The sequence below is a fragment of the Callithrix jacchus genome, chromosome 13 (assembly GCF_049354715.1).
Source record: "Callithrix jacchus isolate 240 chromosome 13, calJac240_pri, whole genome shotgun sequence".
Taxonomy (NCBI): Eukaryota; Metazoa; Chordata; class Mammalia; order Primates; family Cebidae; genus Callithrix; species Callithrix jacchus.
In genome coordinates, this window is record NC_133514.1 from 4,428,473 (window position 1) to 4,448,006 (window position 19,534).

A 19,534-nucleotide genomic window follows, 5' to 3' on the forward strand; every position below is an offset into this window, starting at 1 on the left:
TTACCTATTTATTTATTTTGGTGACAGGGTCTCGCTCTGTCACTCAGGCTGGAGTACAGTGGCATGATCTCTGCTCATCGCAACCCCTGCCTCCTATTTTAATATTCTCTAAGAGGAAAATTCTCTTTTGATTTTGAAATGTATTTTTCTAACCAACTCATGTGCTCTTTGCGTGTGCATAACTAAATTTTGTTTCTCTCCTTGCACTGACTGAAACAGCCACATGTAAATCATGCCCATAACTGACTGTGAACCCTGAAAACTTGAGACAGGTCTAGTTAATTTAGAAAGTGTATTTCACCAAGTGGGAGGACCTGTGCCCGTGACACAGCCTCAGGATGTCCTGACAACATGTGCCCAAGGTGGTGGGGGCACAGCTGGGTTTTATATATTTTAGGAAGACATGAGACATTAATCAACATACGTAAGAAGTACATTGGTTCTGTCCAGAGGGGGCTTCCAGGTCGCAGGAAGGTGAGAGGCAAACGGTTGCTTTCTTCTGAGTTTCTGATAAGCCTTTCTAAAGGAGGCACTCAGAATATGCATCTATCTCGTGAGCAGAGGGACGACTTGGAATAGGTTTGCCCTGAGCAGTTCCCAGCTTGACTTCCCCTTTACCTCAGTGATTTGGGGGCCCCAAGATTTCCTTTCACATAATATGCCGGAGGTCCTGGAGCACACTGTGTGGAAGCCTCCTCCTGGGCCTCTACCATTCCGACACTTCTCTCTCTTGCTTCGTATTTAAATGCTTTTGTATTTGCAAAATCAAATTAAATCCTTTTTAGAATGCGACCGGGAGTAAATAAATAGGCAATACGAGATTGGTCCTCTAATACCACAGAAACATGCTTCTTCTGGGAATGCCTTCATTTAAGAGTATTTTCAAGTGGAATACTGTATATACCTAGCCAAAGGGTCGAAACATTTTTATGGCTCTTAAGATTTGGTTCAACTTATTTCTCAGAAGGTCACACTGATAAACACCCTCGGATAATCGATTCTTGCCTTACTGCATCCTAATCATAACAGTACATTTTAATTTTTAGTGTATCTGTTTGATTCAAAGAAACGTGTGAAGACATCTTTACTTTTAATAATTTACAATAGAGTTATTTCTTAAATAGGTAGAAAGGAAACATTGGGCTTGTGAAAATACCCTTTCTCTGCTTTCTACTAACGTGAGTTAGGAGGTTTAGTTACATTCACATGTTTTGAAACAATCTTAAGGAATTGAACTCACAGAAAGTCTCTTCCTAGAATACACGTCGCACTAAAAATACAGAACAGAACGTTTTAAAGTCCTTGTGAGCGTAGCTGCCTATCCACCTGTCCAGCACTGCACACACCCTGTGGGGAAATCACGCCTTTGTTAGGCTGAGATGTATATAAAATCATTTCATGATTCATTCAAATTCATGGGCCTTATCTATAGATTCCCAAATGAGATATTCTCTTGCAAAGAAATTTGTCATGTGAAAAGCTTCACCATTGTTAGTCACTGATTCTAGGGAAAAAGTAAAAGATTAAAAGTGTAAATCCATATTGATGGTGCCTACTTATCATCTGATTTAGTAAAAGAATGTTTTTCCTAAAAATGTTCTGTTCACTGATGGCAATAAACAAACACTGTCTGATCACTTTCAGGGAACAGCATGGATTTTAAATTGCAATGTTTATAGTAAGGATTATGAGTTTCTGTCATCTTCAAATTTAATTTTCATAAAACAAAGTTGATAAACTGAGGCATCAGCAGTACCTTAGAAATACTGTAAATCAGCTTAGGCAACGTGGAGAGACCATTTCTACAAAAAAATTAGCAAATAGACTGGCACAGCAGCATGAGCCCGTCATCCCAGCTACGCAGGAGGCTGAGGTGGGAGGATTGCTTGAGCAGGAGTTTGAGGCTCCAGCAGACTGGGCAGCACAGCAAGACCCTATCTGAAAAAAAGTACTAGGAATACATATTTTGAAATTACATTTGCTTATGAAATAATTCTTAGAAGTCAAATGTTTTAAAACAAGCATTCTTCTTTTGCTGTATTCTGGTATATACATTTGGAAATTGTCAGCAGGTTATAAATTTTTGTCAAAGCAAAAATATAATCACCCAAAACCGTGTAACAGGTAAAAGAGAAAGATTGATTAGTTGGTATAAATTAAGGAGCCCCTGATTTTGTTTCAGATGAAACTCAGGGAGAAAGATATTTGGGAAACAATTATAATTACTTTTGTGAAGTGAAAAGTGTGTTTCACGGGGCAAATTTTCTAACCCAGAAAGTAACGTGTGACCTTTTGGCTTCAAGAATAATGAGATGAGGTTTACAACTGATAGCAGTGTTCTTTTGTGCTTTCAAAGTCATTGTTTTCAAATGTTACAATAAAGATCTGTTTAAAAGCCACTTATTTAGCCTATAAATAAGATGTCACTGTCATTTGGTAATTAAGTGCAATTAAGTTGCAAATGTGCTCAGCATAATGCTTAATAGAAAATGTAATGAAATTCTGCAAAAGAGTTGAAGAGTTGAACACCTGAGTTTAGAATCACAAAACTCCTCATGTTCACCTTGTACCAATCAAAAGACGTCTATGAGCAGTTTTTCTTTTGAATTCTAACGTTGATATACGTGGAATCAGTGGGGATTTAAAGCTACTGATATGTTTTACACATGATCCATCTCGCTGTTGAACCTGCTGGTCAGAGATGAGTCACAAGGGTGTGTGTGTGTATGTGTGTGAGAAATCAGGTTTTGTATGACCCACTATGGGACACACTATGAGAGCTAATGAAATCCTAAAGATTAGCTGAGATTGTATTGAACAGATGAAATCTTCTTGGTCAATTCCATTTCCAAGGTGGCCTTTTGATTCTGTTTGCTGGAGTGCGCTGTTTTTGTGTCCCAATTGTGTGTTTGATTACGCTCTTTCTGGTTGCAAAGGACGGGCACCCGCAGCCCCCTTCTGTAGGGCAAGGTCCTGTGAGCCACAGGAGGAATCCAGGGAGGCAAGCTCTGTCCCAACTAGTGCTGACTACTCCCTGACAGATGCCCAGAAGTCCTCCCAGGGTAGTGTGCGCCTCCGTGAGGACACTCAGGCAGAGGATTGGGCTGCAGGCCTGGTGATGACGGCCTCAGCCCTGGGCAGCTGCATTGAGCCCAGCAGCTGAATTGTTCTCCATGTCATTATGACCCCACTGACAAACTCTTGCCCTAGTGAGTGTGTGGATTTCAAACTCCTAGAGAAAGGTGTGATTGATCCTCTCAATCACCCACGAACATGAAGGGTCAGGAATGATGGCCAGAAGGGCAGGATGTTACCTACGGGACTAAGTGTGGCGACACGTGTTCACCATGCGGTCGGATGGGCATGCCCGGCAAACATGTTACTGTTCACTTGGGCAGGTGGGCATAACTGGCACACACATGTTTACCATGTGGTCAGATGCGTGTGCCTGGCACGCACGTGTCGTTCACATGGTTGGATGAGTGTGCCTGGTGTACACGTGTCATTCACACAGTTGGATGGGCATGCCTGGCACAAACATTGTTGTGAACTCTTGCATTGTTGGCAAGATATGTGATGGATTTGGTTTTCACCAAAGTGGCAAATGTGGAGTTGTTTTTAAGGCATACTTCACGTGCTATTTCTCGATGTGGTTTCCTCAGGCAGCGTTGTGTTGGTCCACCTTGGCATGATGGCCATGGTGTTGCAGGAGGCTGTGAGTTCTGAGCGGAATTCTCACAAGTCTCTACTCAGGACACAGTGTTGAGCATCGGTGTGTGCCAGAGGCTTGCAGGGCGCTGGCGACAGACACTGGGCTGCCCCGGGCCAGCTGTCAGGGCCAAGCCCGGATGACTGGGGTGTGGGCAGCGCCGTGGATGGACGGCGCTGTGGGTGGGCGGCGCTGGTGGTCAGTCAGCATGAGTGCTGCTCTTAATCCCTTGTATGGCGGACACGTTGCCATCCTCTCCGAGGCTCAGCCTGAGAATCTGTTGTGTCTGCTACAATGGACAGGAGGCATGCGTAGCATTAGGCCCAGTTTCTCATTTGAAGGAATTAAACCTTTTGTGAGGGTCAACTCAGTGTAGCAGGACAAGTGCCTGGGGACCCCCGCACCTGGGGCAGGTTGGGGTACCCTGAGTATTCAAGAGAACTGTTGGTGATGGAGAGGAATAGACAGAAGCCAGGGCACCACAGTTCTGGCTGAAGCTTGGGCACCTACAAGCCGTTTGAACTTGGGAAAGCCACCTTCTTGGAGCAGAAAGTTGCCATCTGACAGTCGTGGGTAGTAACTGATCACTTCCTGGGATTGTTACAGAATCAGATGAAGTCAGCACCATGCCACGACCACGAAAACTGCTTCTCATTTCATAACTTGGAACCAATATCTTACTTATTTCTCAAAAGAGATTATCTAACATCCGTCAAGTCAGATTAACCACACAGAGATTTTCAAGTGAATTGAGAGATCGTCCTTTTCCATTCTGTAAATGGGAGCATTGCTTTGATCTGTAAGCATTTTGAGCCTGGCATGATGGACTTTGAGCTTCTGCTGAAGTGTGATGTAAATTCTCACACAGCCAGCCCTGCTTCCTGGCTGTCCCTGCGGACTCTAGAGAAAGATGTGAAGAGCAGCCGTGTCCTTAGATGCAGTCTGCAGTCTGAATTAACAAGCACGTCCTCTCCCTTTTGCCCAAAGCATCCCATTCCTTTTCTGCCACTTCTCTCCCAAGTTTTCCTACCTCTTTATTTTTATTTCCATTCAGATATTTCAGTTTGACACCATTGAACTAATTTCTTCTGTAGGAGGCACCAGCCAGCCTCAGGAGGAGACATGGGTGCAGTCAATGCTAACAGTGGCTAACATGCGACCTGGTAACTGGGGGCCTGGCATGGTCTAGAATGTTTACCTGTTTTGGCTCATTTAATGCTCTCCATGACCCTCCAAGGCAGGTGCAATGGTTACTGGCCCCTTCACATCTGGAAGGAGGAGTCAGGAAGTCCCCCAAGGCGGCACTGCTGGTATGTTCGGGGCTTCTGCAGCTCCGCAGTCTGGGTGTCCAGCCTCTGGGTTCTCCTGGAACTTACAGCCTAATGTTGTGCATGCATGCATATCTGTGTACAAAGCCATGTGTATCTGCTTGTGTGTTTGGGTGTGCATCTGCATAATCATGCATGTGTAGTTACACATGTGCACATAGTTGTGTGTACATATGTGTGTGTGAATGTGCATTGGGGTAGAAGCGAACAAGGCAGAAAAAGGGGGAGCCCATAACATTTTTTATGTCATTAAAATGATTGCCTATCCATGAGGTCCAAAGGACGTCTGCCAGAGCATTCGCTGATCCTCCCATGCCTGCCACCACCAGCCTGCTCCAGTGTCTCACGCGCACCCCATGCACCTCTCTTTGTCTGCAGGAAACACGCTATTCCAGTGATTGCCTTACTCACCCATTTCTCCTACTGGACTTTGAACACCAGACCTTGCTTTCATAGGACAGGGACTGTCCTGCTCATCTCTCTATCCCCAACATCTGCTGTGGAACCTGGCACTCATGATGCCTGTGGCTTCATGGATGCAAGCGTGGAAGGATAGATAAAAGGAGAAATGGAAGGAATGAAGGAACTAAGGAAGGGAGGAGGGAGGAAGAGAGGGAAGGAGGGAGGGAGGGAGGGAGGGAAGGATAAATGAATGGATGGATGGAGTAAATGTCTTAGGAAAAGTCCAGGTAAAATTCTGACGTTTGGAGAAAGGAGAGACTCAATTTAGGTGGGAGAGTTTAGGAAGATGCTCATAGGAGAAGAAAGCTCTTACAATGGGTCTTAAAGATGGATAGAGTGGCCATAAGTAAGGAGGTGAATTGGAGGAAGACAGTGGTGAGGGGGCAGAGAGGCAGAGAGCTGCTGTCCGTGGTGAGGAGGCAGAAAGCCGTTGTCCGTGGTGAGGGGCCAGGGAGCCGCTGTCCGTGGTGAGGGGGCAGAGAGCTTCTGTCCATGGTGAAGGGGCAGAGAGCTGCTGTCCGTGGGGGGGGGGGGGGGGCGGGGGGCAGAGAGCTGCTGTCCATGGTGAAGGGGCAGAGAGCTGCTGTCCGTGGTGAGGGGGGCAGAGAGCTGCTGTCCATGGTGGGGGAGCAGAGAGCTGCTGTCCATGGTGAGGGCAGCTGTAGCCTCCTGCAAAATGCCTGCAGTTGAGGATGAGAAGCCAGCCTGGGGTATCTGCAGGGCTGGGAGCAGCTGATGCTGGCAGGGCCACATGTGCTCTTCTGTCTCACACCATGGCCTCGGTCCTCCGTACTTTTCTGCCTTTTCCTTCCTGCTTTCTCTCTCATTCATTCTCAGTTCTCTCCTTTTTATCACTATCTACATCCACCCAAACATACTTCTTACTAACAAAAATCTCTACAGTGCATTCGGAAGTTATTTCTCACCTGCAGTACTCCCTGAACCTCCAGGCTCTCCATTCCCCGCATTTCATTATCCCCCCAAAAGGCTGCGCATGTTTTAAAACATGTTCTCTCCACAAGCACAGAGTTCCCTGAACACCTAAGCAGAATTGAATGGAGAGGGAATGAAAAGCATATTAAATTCCTCTTAGATCCCCCGGCTGATTTCCTTAAGGCTCAGTGCACAGACTGCATGATAAGATAACCGCTTTGTGAAAAGATGAAAGCTACTCCGTGCAGGCCCGCATTTTCTGCAGGTGCAGTGCAGACAGGGAGGTGCTCTATCTCCCTCCCTCATGCCCCGCCTCCGTGCTCAGCTCGTTTTCTGTTGAGGGCGTCTAGAATGCCATGACCCCCTTTTCTAGGAATTGGATTTTACCATTGTCATTCCAGCCTCTTACCGGTGCAGTCCCCATAGCAGTGTGGCCACAGCCACTCAGAGCTCCACAGAGTCACGCCCTGGGTGGACCTGCGTGCAAATCCATCAGCACAGCACCCTCATTTCATGACAGCTGTCACTCATCTCACTCATCCTTTTCTTTTTCTTTTTCTTTCTTTTTTTTGTGTAAAAGTCTTGCTGTCACCCAGGCTGGAGTGCAGTGGAGCAATCTCCACTCACTGCAAACTCCACCACCCAGGCTTAAATGATTCTTGTGCCTCAGCCTCCTGAGTAGCTGGGATTATAGGTGCATACCACCACACCTGGCTAATTTTTGTATTTTTAGTAGAAGTGGGGTTCTACCATGTTGGCCAGGGCTGGTCTTGAACTCCGAGCCTCAAGTGAGCCACCCACCTTGGGCTCCCACAGTGCTGGGATTACTGGCAGGAGCCACAGCGCCCAGCCTGTCACTCATCTTTTTTCATTTGTTTTCATAACTAATAGCATGTCCACCAACGGACTCTGAGAAAGTTCAGGCTGCACATATTCTCTGGGAGTAACTGCTGTTGTTGGCCAGATGCCTTCCGCATTGAGATTCAACCCACAGACAAGTTGTCAAGTTCATCTGGGTGAGGACTCTGAAGAGTAAAACAGGTCACCACGTGACGCAATTAGCCACACCATTAAAACACTGGCACCTGTTCCTATGATGGACAGCTCTAATCTTTGTGCACATGGAGGTAACAAGTCCATCCCCACCAACTCAGTGAGAATTCAACTTGCACCCAGAGACAGAAGATGATGCAGAGTGGATGGGAGTCTGCTGAACCCTCACCGGGCGCTGTGACAGGGCCACCTTCCCCTCTCCAGACCCCACTATCCTCTTTGGATAGAGGATGCTCGCCCTCACCGGGTGCTGTGATGGGACCACCTTCCCCTCTCTTTAGAGGACGCCCACAGTGGGACCGGCCATGTTGCACCGCTTTGCATGTCCAGCTGTGCTTGATGTAGAAAACCTTTAGTATGGATGTGTGGACACGCCTCAGAGCCGCCAGGCAGAACACAGCCATGCCATCAGCACCCATGGCCCATGGCCTTGCAGGACCTGCCTCCCCAACCCATCCTCAGCAGCCAGAGAGACCCCTTCAAGTATCAATGCCTTCCTATCACTTTTCTGTTCCTATGACCTCCAGACTCAGAAGCTCAGCAAAGTCCTGTGATTGCCAGCACCACCCTCTGGGACCCAGGAATAGCCTCCTGTCACCTGCTCTCCCTGTGGTCCCCCTCCCTGGCAGTGCTACCCCAGGTACAAGCTCAGCCATGGATGCACCGTGCCCGGAACCCCCTACCCAGGATCCGTCCTACTTACTTCTGGTCTCTGGCCCAGTCAAGCCTTCCTGCCACAGCTGCCCAGTGGGTAATGCCCTGAAACATGTGGTGATCAGCCCCTTGCCCTGCACTTTTTAGAGAATTTGTCACTGTCTGATGTTCACCTGTTTATGTGATTATTGCGAGTACCACCTCCCACCTGAAAGCTGAGAAGCAGGGGCTGTTTCTCTCACTGTCCACCAGGGGGCCTTGTTTGCAGCAGGTGCTGTGTGAATTTTGTCTGCATGGCTGTACTGAGTCATTAGTGAAGGAGAGAGAAAGGCAGGCAGGAAAACACTTTTAAAACTAATACCGCAGAAGATCTGGGTAAAACCTCTCCAATTCTGTAATTCTATGACCTCATCAGAAAAAATAAATCAAAAACACCCACCTAGTGACCGTAATGTAACGTACTTCTTCCTCCCAGGCTGGGCGCTAGAGGCCGGTGCAGCTGTGCTGCCTTTGCAGGCGGCTCCAGGGAGCCGCCAGGAGCTGGACTCAAGCTGGCGTCTCATCCACCATGGAGGGGGCATCACTGCAGTCAGAGCCCAGCAGGGGCACCATGACCAGATGCTTCCTCTCAGAGGCTGCCTGTACCTTCTGGAAATATGCAATGCGGTAACCGTGGAACTATTTCTGGATAATGCGGTTCTAACTTTGAAAGTGGTTTCAAACTACACAAACATCCAGGGTCTCATCCAGTTGGGGCTAAGATTTGAGCAACAGCAGAATTTTACTTACAAAAACATTTAAATAAAAAGAGTACAAAGAAGCGCCTGCGAGCACAGTGGCAGAACTGTTTCCACAGAAGTCAGCCCAGGGGTCCACAGTTTGGTGACCGGCACAGAGTTTCCACAGAGCACTTCCTCTCAAGACTGTCAGAGTGCTTGAAATATTAACCATGTGTTATTCCAGCCTTGGAATTTTGTGCAGGATGTAAACTTTGCCGACCAACCTAGAGGAGAGCTTCACCCACATTCTTACTTCCGTGGAGCTCCTGATGCACACTTCCTCTTTCACTTTAATTCATTTGTGCATTTATTCCACTAACAGACATTCATTGAGACCACTGATGGTACTTCAAGAAATTCTACTAAGTATAGAGCATGACTCAGATTAAAGAGGCCAGTTGGGAGACGCAATATCAAATCTGAAAATTAATGCAAGACAACGCAGAGCATAAACCTGGTAGCTACTGAGATTTACTGATATCACAGGCTCCTGAGCTACACCCCAGAGGTACGGTCTTCCTGTGCCTCAGATGATGTCCAGAAATTTGTCCTTTACGCACTTCCTGGATGATAGTAAGGTGTAGTCTCAGTTTAAAACCCTTTGGACTACAGGAAAATAAAGGCAAAGCCCAAACAGATAAGGAAATACAGGACCTTGGCGAGCTCTCCCAGGGCCGAACCTTGTATCCCATGAGTGGGAAACAGCAGCACGCCCTGGGTTCCAGACCCTCTGCCGGCTCAGCTCACCCAGACGCCATCCAAGGGTTTCCCTTCAGCCTTCCTCAGCAGTCATCTGGGTAGGGGACTAAATAGCCATCAGCCATTCCTATATAACTCGAATTCACATTATCAGGTCAGTTAACCGATTTCCTAATTTATACCTTGCTTAATTTCATGAGGAACTGAAGTGAGTAACAGAAACATGTGAAACAATGAGGGTGTGTCCACTGAATCCACAATCAGGGTCAGGGAACAGAAACATGTAAAACAATGAGGGTGTGTCCACTGAATCCACAATCAGGGTCAGGGAACAGAAACATGTGAAACAATGAGGGTGTGTCCACTGAATCCACAATCAGGGTCAGGGAACAGAAACATGTGAAACAATGAGGGTGTGTCCACTGAATCCACAATCAGGGTCAGGGAACAGAAACATGTGAAACAATGAGGGTGTGTCCACTGAATCCACAATCAGGGTCAGGGAACAGAAACATGTGAAACAATGAGGGTGTGTCCACTGAATCCACAATCAGGGTCAGGGAACAGAAACATGTGAAACAATGAGGGTGTGTCCACTGAATCCACAATCAGGGTCAGGGAACAGAAACATGTGAAACAATGAGGGCGTGTCCACTGAATCCACAATCAGGGTCAGGGAACTGTAACATGTGAAACAATGAGGGTGTGTCCACTGAATCCACAGTCAGGGTCAGGGAACTGTAACATGTGAAACAATGAGGGTGTGTCCACTGAATCCACAATCAGGGTCAGGGAACAGAAACATGTGAAACAATGAGGGTGTGTCCACTGAATCCACAATCAGGGTCAGGGAACAGAAACATGTGAAACAATGAGGGTGTGTCCACTGAATCCACAATCAGGGTCAGGGAACTGTAACATGTGAAACAATGAGGGTGTGTCCACTGAATGCACAGTCAGGGTCAGGGAACTGTAACATGTGAAACAATGAGGGTGTGTCCACTGAATCCACAATCAGGGTCAGGGAACAGAAACATGTGAAACAATGAGGGTGTGTCCACTGAATCCACAATCAGGGTCAGGGAACAGAAACATGTGAAACAATGAGGGTGTGTCCACTGAATCCACAGTCAGGGTCAGGGAACTGTAACATGTGAAACAATGAGGGCGTGTCCACTGAATCCACAATCAGGGTCAGGGAACAGAAACATGTGAAACAATGAGGGCGTGTCCACTGAATCCACAATCAGGGTCAGGGAACTGTAACATGTGAAACAATGAGGGTGTGTCCACTGAATCCACAATCAGGGTCAGGGAACTGTAACATGTGAAACAATGAGGGTGTGTCCATTGAATCCACAATCAGGGTCAGGGAACTGTAACATGTGAAACAATGAGGGTGTGTCCACTGAATCCACAATCAGGGTCAGGGAACAGAAACGTGAAACAATGAGGGCGTGTCCACTGAATCCACAATCAGGGTCAGGGAACAGAACCGTGTGAAACAATGAGGGTGTGTCCACTGAATCCACAATCAGGGTCAGGGAACAGAAACATGTGAAACAATGAGGGTGTGTCCACTGAATCCACAATCAGGGTCAGGGAACTGTAACATGTGAAACAATGAGCGTGTGTCCATTGAATCCACAATCAGGGTCAGGGAACAGAAATATGTGAAACAATGAGGGTGTGTCCACTAAATCCACAATCAGGGTCAAGGAACAGAAACGTGAAACAATGAGGGCATGTCCATTAAATCCACAATCAGGGTCAAGGAACTGTAAGTCAGAATGAAGGGCAGAGGAAAAGGACACGTGATGCTCACAGGCCCTTCAGTATTAATTCAAGAGCCTCAGATGTTTCTCTGAGCCATGTGGCAATCAGAGCAACACAGAAATCGACTTCAGCCACAGCCTCTGTTCTGTGGAGGAGGAGGAGACTTAGAAGCAAAAAAAATGGATGTCATTGCTTTCTTAAATTTTACTAGACAGATCTTTTACTGAGCTCTGAGGCAAATGGAGAAGAATTTTAAGCGAAGCGTGTGCTTACTTGATTTTGGGTTTCTGGGTGGTCTTTGTACATGCACGTGCATTTATTTACTCTATTCGAGCTTTATGGGGATGAGTCACACACCATGCAAGTCACCCTTTAGGATGTACATCTCGGTGGCATTCAGCAAATTTATAGGTATGTGCGGCCATCACTGTGTTCAATTTAAAATATCTCCAGCAACCCCGTGCCTTGACAGCCGCGCTCTTGCCCATCCTGACGCTGAGAATTAGTCTATTTTCCGTTTCGAGATCTGCCTGTTCTGGACGCTTTGTTCGAATGAAATCGTACACCGCTGGTCCTTTGTGACTGGCTTCTTCCCCGAGGTGTAAGGTTTTGAAGGCCCTTCCATGGTGCAGCACATTTCTGGGCTTAATTGGTTTTAATTCCTGAAAAACTTTCCATGGCGCGGGTGCAGGCCCTTGCGTTCATCCATTGGTCTGTCGGTCAGCGTTGAGGTTGTCCCCACTTTTTGGTGACGGTGAGTGATGTTGCTGTGAGCATTCTTACACAAGCTTTTGCCTGGATGTGTTTTCATTTCTCTTGGATGTGCACCTCAGAGTGGAATCGCTGGGGCACTTGGTGGTTCTGTGTTCAACCTATCGAGGACCCGCCAGCGGTTCTCCCTTCCCCAGCAGCGTGTGAGTTTCCAGTTTCTCCGCATCTTCATCAGGCTCTGGAGCTGTGTCCTCTTAGCTCTGGCCACCCCGGGGGCTTGAACGGTACCACACTTTGCTTTTGATTGCATTTCCCTACTGGCAAATGATGCAGAACGCCTTTCTGTGGGCTCTTTGGCCATTAGAACGTCTTCTGTAGAGAAATATTCAGTTCCTATGTCCGTTTTTATTTGGATTATTTGTTTTATTTTATTTTTTTAGTGGCCTCAGATTTTTTCTGCATGTAGGATTATGTTTTATTATAATGGAGTTGTAAGATTTATATATTCTAGATTCAAATTCCTTCTCAAATACATGTGTTTTCAAAAATATTTCCCATTCTCTGGTTGGCCTTTGCATTTTCTTGATGGCATTTTTTAAAGCACAAAAGTTTTTAATTTTAGGAAGTTCATTTTATCTATATCCTGTGCTTTGGTGACATGTCTAAGAAACCACTGCCTGCGTCACAGTCACAAAGAAATGCATCTGTTTTCTCCAAATACCTTTATAGTTTTAGCCCTTTTCTTTCTTTAATCCACTTTGAGTTCATTTTTGCAGATTGTGTAAGATGGGGGGTTAAATTCATTCCTTGCTGTATAGAAACTGGGTTGTCTAGCATTATTTGTAGAAGACACTATTCTTTCCCCCCCAGGTGACCTTGTCTCTCTCTCTTTTTAAAAATTTATTTATTATACTTTAAGTTCTGGGGTACATGTGCAGAACGTGCAGGTTTGTTACATAGGCATACACATGCCATGGCGGTGACCTTGTCTCCCTTATCAAAACTATCAAATGTGCAGGTGCATGTCTGGACTCCCAGTTCAGTTCCATGGGTCTGTGTACGCATCCTTGTGCGGGGCCCCACCCTTTTGATTCCTCGGGTCCGTGTACACGTCCCTGTGCGGTGCCCCACCCTTTTGATTCCACGGGTCCGTGTATGAGTCCCTGTGCAGGGCCCCACCCTTTTGATTCCACAGGTCTGTGTACGCCATCCTTGTGTGGGGCCCCACCCTTTTGATTCCACGGGTCCGTGTACATGTCCCTGTGCGGGGCCCCACCCTTTTGATTCTACAGGTCTGTGTACACCGTCCTTGTGTGGGGCCCCACCCTTTTGATTCCATGGGTCCGTGTACATGTCCCTGTGTGGGGCCCCACCCTTTTGATTCCACGGGTCCGTGTAGGCGTCCCTGTGAGGGGCCCCACCCTTTTGATTCCACGGGTCCGTGTACGCATCCCTGTGCGGGGCCCCACCCTTTTGATTACTATAACTTTGTAGTGACGCTTGGGATCCATAAGTGTGTCTTCCAACCTTGTTCTTCTTTTTCAAGATTGTTTTCACTTCTCAGGACCTGTTGCATTTCTATATGAATTTGAGGATTCGGCTTTTGCACTTCTGAAAAATAAAAAGGCCACATGGGCTTTCTGACAGGACTTTCAGGGAATCTGGAGGTCCCTTTGGGTAGTACTGTCATCTTAACAATATTAAGTCTGGCAATCCATGGACATGGGATGTCTTTTCATTTATGTAAATCTCACTTAATTTCTTTCAGTAGCAATGTTTACTAGTTTTCAGTGTACGAATCTTTCACCTTTTTCTTTCTTTCTTCACTCTGTCCCTCCAGGCTGGTGTGCAGTGATGCAAGCTCAGCTCACTGCAGCCTTGAACTCCCAGACTCAAGCAATCTTCCCACCTTGGCCTCCCAAGTAAATAACTGGGACTACATGTGCCCACCACTGTGCCGGGATAGTTTTTGTATTTTTTGTAAAGATGTGGTTTCGCCATGTTGTCCAGGCTGGTCTCAAACTCCTCCTGGGCTCAAGTGATCCTCCCACTTCATTATCCCAAAGTACTGGGATTCCAGGCATAAGTGACTGTGCCTAGCCCTCTTTTACCTCCTTGGTTATATGGTCCCAGTGGTTTTATTGTTTTAGATGTTATTTTAAGTGGAATTGCTTATTTTAACTTCCTTTTTGGATTTCTCATTACTAATATATGGAAATACAACTGATTTTTTTATTTTGCTCTTGTAAACTGCTCCTTTGCTGAGCAGCAGTGAAAGTGGACACCTTTGTTTTATTCTCTTCTCATAGGGAGAGCTTTCAGCCCTTCATCGTTGAGTATGATATGAGCTGTAGATTTCCCATAAATACCCATTATCTTATTGGGGAAGCTCCCTCTACTCCTAGTTCTCTGAGTGTTTTGATCATGAAATGATCTTGTACTTTATCAAATACCTTTTCTGTATCAACTGCATCGAGCATACAGCCTTTTCCCCTTTGTTCTATTACTGTGATTTATTACATTGATTGATGTTCCTATGTTGAACCTTCCTTGCATTCCTGCTATAAATTCTATGTAGTCATGGTGTATAAGTCTCCTCACATGCTGCCATATTTGCTAGTATTCTTGAGGATTTTTATATGTCTATTTATAAGGGATATTATCTATAGTCTTCTTTTCTTATAATGTTTTTATCTGGCTTTGCTAACAGGGTAATTCTGGCCCTGATAGAATTACCACAGAATGGGCTTGGAAGCATCCCTGCCTATTCCAGTCCTTGGAGATTTTGAGAGGGATTGGTGTTAATTCTTATCTAAAGAGTTCACCTGTGATGCCATCTGGTCCTGGACTTTTGTCAGGCATTTTTTCATTATTGATTCAATCTCTTTGTTTGCTGTTGGTCTATTGGGATTTTCTGCTTCTTCTTGAAGTAATTTTTGTGTTTTTATGAATTTATTTGTTTCATCTAGGTTATCTAATTTTTTGTCATGTGATTTTTGTAATATTCTGTTATAATCCTTTTATTTACAAAAAGTCAGTAGTAAACCTTCACTTTATTTCTGATTTTAGTAATTGGAGTTTTCTCACATTTTGAGTTTCAGTCTAGGTAAAGGTTTGTCAGTTTTGTTGATTTTTTTAAAAACAAAATTTTGGCTTCATTGATTCTCTATTGTTTATTTTATTTATCTCTGTGCTGATCTTTCTATCTGCTAGCTTTGGGTATAGTTTTGCTTTTCTGTTTATATGAATTTTAAGATCAGCTTTTGAATTTCTAAACAGTAAACAACTGGGATTTGATAGAGATTGTATACAATCTGTAGATTAATTGGGGATTTTTTTTTCTGCCTTATCCATATTAAGCCTTCCAATCCATGAATATGGGATATCTTTCCGTTTATCTGGATTGTTACAATTTCTGGTCAACAATGCTTTACAGGTGTCAGCATTCAAATCTTATACTGTTTGTTAAAATTTGAAAGGAATTTTTTAAATGGGGCTTCAGATAGGCTCCTTATGACGTATGATGGGCCATGCCTCTCATCCTATCATACGGCAAATACAGGAACAGCTTCTGCGTCTGCTTTTTACCATGATCCCTGGCCTACATTTGTGCTTGTGTTGGACCAATGTTTTGACCAATGGCAGGGTTGGCTCCAGGGTCTGGGGGGCTTTAAGAGAATCAGGATGACCAGGTGTCACATGGGGGACTAAGGAAGGGATGGCAGAGCAGAGGGAAGGACCAGGATGGCCAAGAAAGTCGGCCTGAATCCAGCACCACCAGGGCTGTCCCACCGTTTTCATCAAGTGCAGTTAAAGTTTCTGAGGAAATGGTGCTTACATTTAACTACTTTGGGAACATATGCTGCGGTAGAGGATGTCAGTTTTCATTTGGCAATTCACCCCATGGTCCACTTTATAAAGCGTTTATTGTTCTGTTTTTTTCTTGGGTTGGTTTTGGCTTTAAGTTCATCAGGCTTCCACTTCCAGCAGGGCAATTCTTCCCAGGGTGGAGGGCAGGGGAGATACATGCTGAGGGTCTCCCCCTCCCTTTCCTAAGCTGAAGAAAATGCAGGCAGATAAGGCTGGATCTGAGGAGCTTCAGGCAGGGAGGAGGAACTGGTGTTCCTGGTGGGGAAGGGCCCACCATTGCCTGCAGTCAGAGGAGGGCTGGGGAGGACCCCTGTGCATGGTCTCCTCTTCTCTCCTCTCACATCAGTGGCTGCCCTGGGTGAGCCACATGCTTTCCCCAAAGCCCTGGGCTGGGATCATCACTGAGGTGTGCTGGCTCAGGTCACTGCCCAGTTTGGAGCTACTCGCTGGGTTTGCCTAGGAAGGTAGGGCTCCAAACACTGCCTTCCCATCCAACTGTGACTGAGTGTGAGACGTGGGAGTGCTGCCCAGCCACCTCAGTTTCCTTAGCCTGCAACAGGGTAAGCGCTCCTCGGTGAAGGCTGCCGGAGGGTTGGAGGGAACCTCCGGGGAAGAACCTCACAAGCACAGCGTGCACCCTGTAAACATTAGCTGTATTCTTCCCATTTTTATTCCTCCACTAACAATATGCTTTTTAGACGGGGTAGGCCAGACGTTCCATAAATGCAACAGCAAGATGTGCATTTACATTCTACTCTGAATTTGGGGAGACAGTTATACATTCATGAATAATGACTATAATTGCTGTTTTCTCCTGCTTAATGAAAAAAATGGTGGCGTCAAAAGCTGGAAGTTAGGAAACCAAGATGCTTTCTGCATGTTGTGTTTGCTACCTCATTTTCACAAAAGAGTTTACCAGCCCATAAGTATTTAATATACATTGTGCAGACCTAAAAAAACCAAAAACCTGGCGCGGTGCTCATGACACTTCCTGGTGTTGCCATTGCTTACAGCACGTTGCTGTTGTCATTACTGTGATAATATTTTAGTGTATGTCTCCTTGCATCCATCAGGAAGTTCAGCCCTGTACAGTGGAAATGAGAACGTGCTACCAACATGCGGCATGATCCGATTTAATTCATTTCGGTTACATTTTATCTTTTACGCTGTTCTTTTAAGGAGCCACATTCATAACGTAGCTTCCGGGCTAAACATTAGGCAGAAATAGGATACGTGAGTGGGGCGTCAATGGGCTCCCTTTTAATATGAAGGGAGATTAGAATTGTATTAAATTACACGTTAATGGGAAAACAAAGCGAAAGATAACAGGATGACAGCTTTACCCCGCCGTGAAGTCTGGCTAATTTCCCAAACACCTCTTTGCTGTTTAGCAGCTGAATATTGAATTTCATTCGAAAACTTGCTTTTAATTATATTAAAATAATATCTAAATAGTCCCCCAATATATTAAAGTGCTCTCGTTATAATTTAACTATTTGACAAAGGAAGATGCCGCTGGCCGTTACCCGTAGGCGCTCCTGCCAGACGGCGTAGGCACCTGAAACATAACACAGCAAGCCTCACTTTGAAGTTAAAGGATCTGTTTATTCTTGAATTGGAGGCTGTTTACTGTGAGAAGACACCGGAGAGATCCCTCTGCTGCCCTCCGTGGGAGAAACAGCCCCACACCTTGCTGTCAGTCTCTGGGGACCCCGTGGGAAATCTTTCCATTCCCTTCTGCATTCACTCCTGGGTGTGAGAAGCTGGTCCCTGATTTCCCAGGGACCCATGAAATCACATCCTCTCCTTATCCCATGTTTTCATAGCCATGCTGGCCTGGATGGCTGGCAGCCCTGGATCCTGACATTGAAACTGGGATGCTGTGAGGCCATACCTAGGACTAGTCACTTGATAAACGTTCTCAGCCGGGTATGTTTTTTTTTCTTGCCTTGGTTACCTGGAGGGTTGGTGTTGGACACGATGGGAAAAGCCTCACTCCCCATCTCTCTGCTTGCTTTCCCTGGTGTCCATGTTGCTCTGGGAGTCAGAGTGGGCAGCTCTCCAAGTGCAGGGCGTGCCAGAGTCACCCCAGGACTGCAGGTAGGGGTGCATCTCAGGCCACGGTGGGTGGCGGTGAGAGAGGAGCAAGGGGGAAAGACGCTCATGGTGATGGGGGAGCCGGCAGGCAGGAAATCGTTGTGGGATCCGAGGCTTGGAGGTGGCCTAGGGCAGGGGGGTATTAGACAAACGTGTGGGGGATCGTTTCCTTCCTGAGGAGATGGCCATGCTCAGCCCCTCAAGGCCACTTCTAACTCCTATCTGGGTCTTTGGCCCGAGGACAGCATACAGCAAAGTCCAGTGGTGTGGAGCTGGGTCTTAGAATCAATACAGGGACTGCGTCCAGGCCTGGGAGCAGAGGCCGGCAGAACCTGGGCAGTGACATCTTGAAATGATGGCAGCTGGGTGCGGTCAAGGCCCAGCAGACTCAGAAGGACGCGCAGACCATGGGGCAGAGGGAGGCTCGTCGGCTCCTCCGGTTATCACAGAGCTTGGATGTCTGGTCTGGGGCTGGCACTTCTCCGGGGTGGCCCATGGCTGTCACAAGCCAGGTGGCTGTGCCTGCAGGGAGCTCACGGTCCTAGACATGGCCCTGAGTAACAGGCCAAGGAGACAGGGCTCACCTGAAAGTTAGTGGATGGGCAGGGGTGCATTTGATGGGGGCAACTGTGTCTGGGTGGAGGTAGGGGGAAAGAGGGAAAGAGGAGGAGGCCATCATGATGGTCCTGGTGTCAAGCAGGAGGGTCTGGGGCAGGAGGGGACTGAGATGGAGGCAGGTGTGGGGTTGAAGGGCGCCCCCCCAGGAGGAGGAAGGTGTGGGTGCAGACACCAGGGAAGCAACAGGCCTGGAGCTGTGAGATCCTCCTTCTCTGCGGGTCACTCTGGCACCCAGCTGTCTTCCCAGGGACAGGAAAGAGCAAGGTACCTGCCCTTGGCGGCTCAGTGGCCATAAGACAGGCCATGCTGTGCTGTCGCCATAGCCTCCATCCTCCAGGCTTGCAGGGAAAGCTCATCGCAGGCTGCAGAGGGGCACAGGGAGGAGTCGGGTGGGAAGGGACAGAGCCTGGCCTCTGGGGAAGGAGTCACAGATGCCCCCACGAAGACGGGGCCTCGAGAAACCCCTCCCATCCTCACTAGCCTGTGAGGATGTGGATCGAACAAGCAATTTCACAATTAATACGTATGTGTGTGTCTGTGTGTGGTGTGTGTGTCTGTGTGTGTGTGTGTGAGATACATGAGCTTGCTAGACAATATCACCCATCAAGCACCAGATGCTGTTTTAAAACTTCTTAAGCTGTACCACAAAATGGAAATCTAAGTGAAATACAACTATGTCTTTCCCTCAAATTGTCAGTTTCCTTTAATACCACAAAATCCGGCTGTGAAGAGACCTGGTCTTGGTCATGAACCGTTAGGGAATGTCAGAGTTTCCTCTCTGCTCCTCTCACTTTGTCATATAAAAACAACTGCCCGGCCAGGCACGATGGCTCACACCTGTAATC

General features: G+C 46.7%; 1 protein-coding gene across 6 annotated transcripts in view; it reads left to right on the forward strand.

Annotated features, from left to right (window-relative positions):
* DLGAP2 (DLG associated protein 2) overlaps positions 1-19,534 on the forward strand; it is a 923,452-nt gene that overhangs the window by 761,047 nt on the left and 142,871 nt on the right. The window lies entirely within an intron of this gene.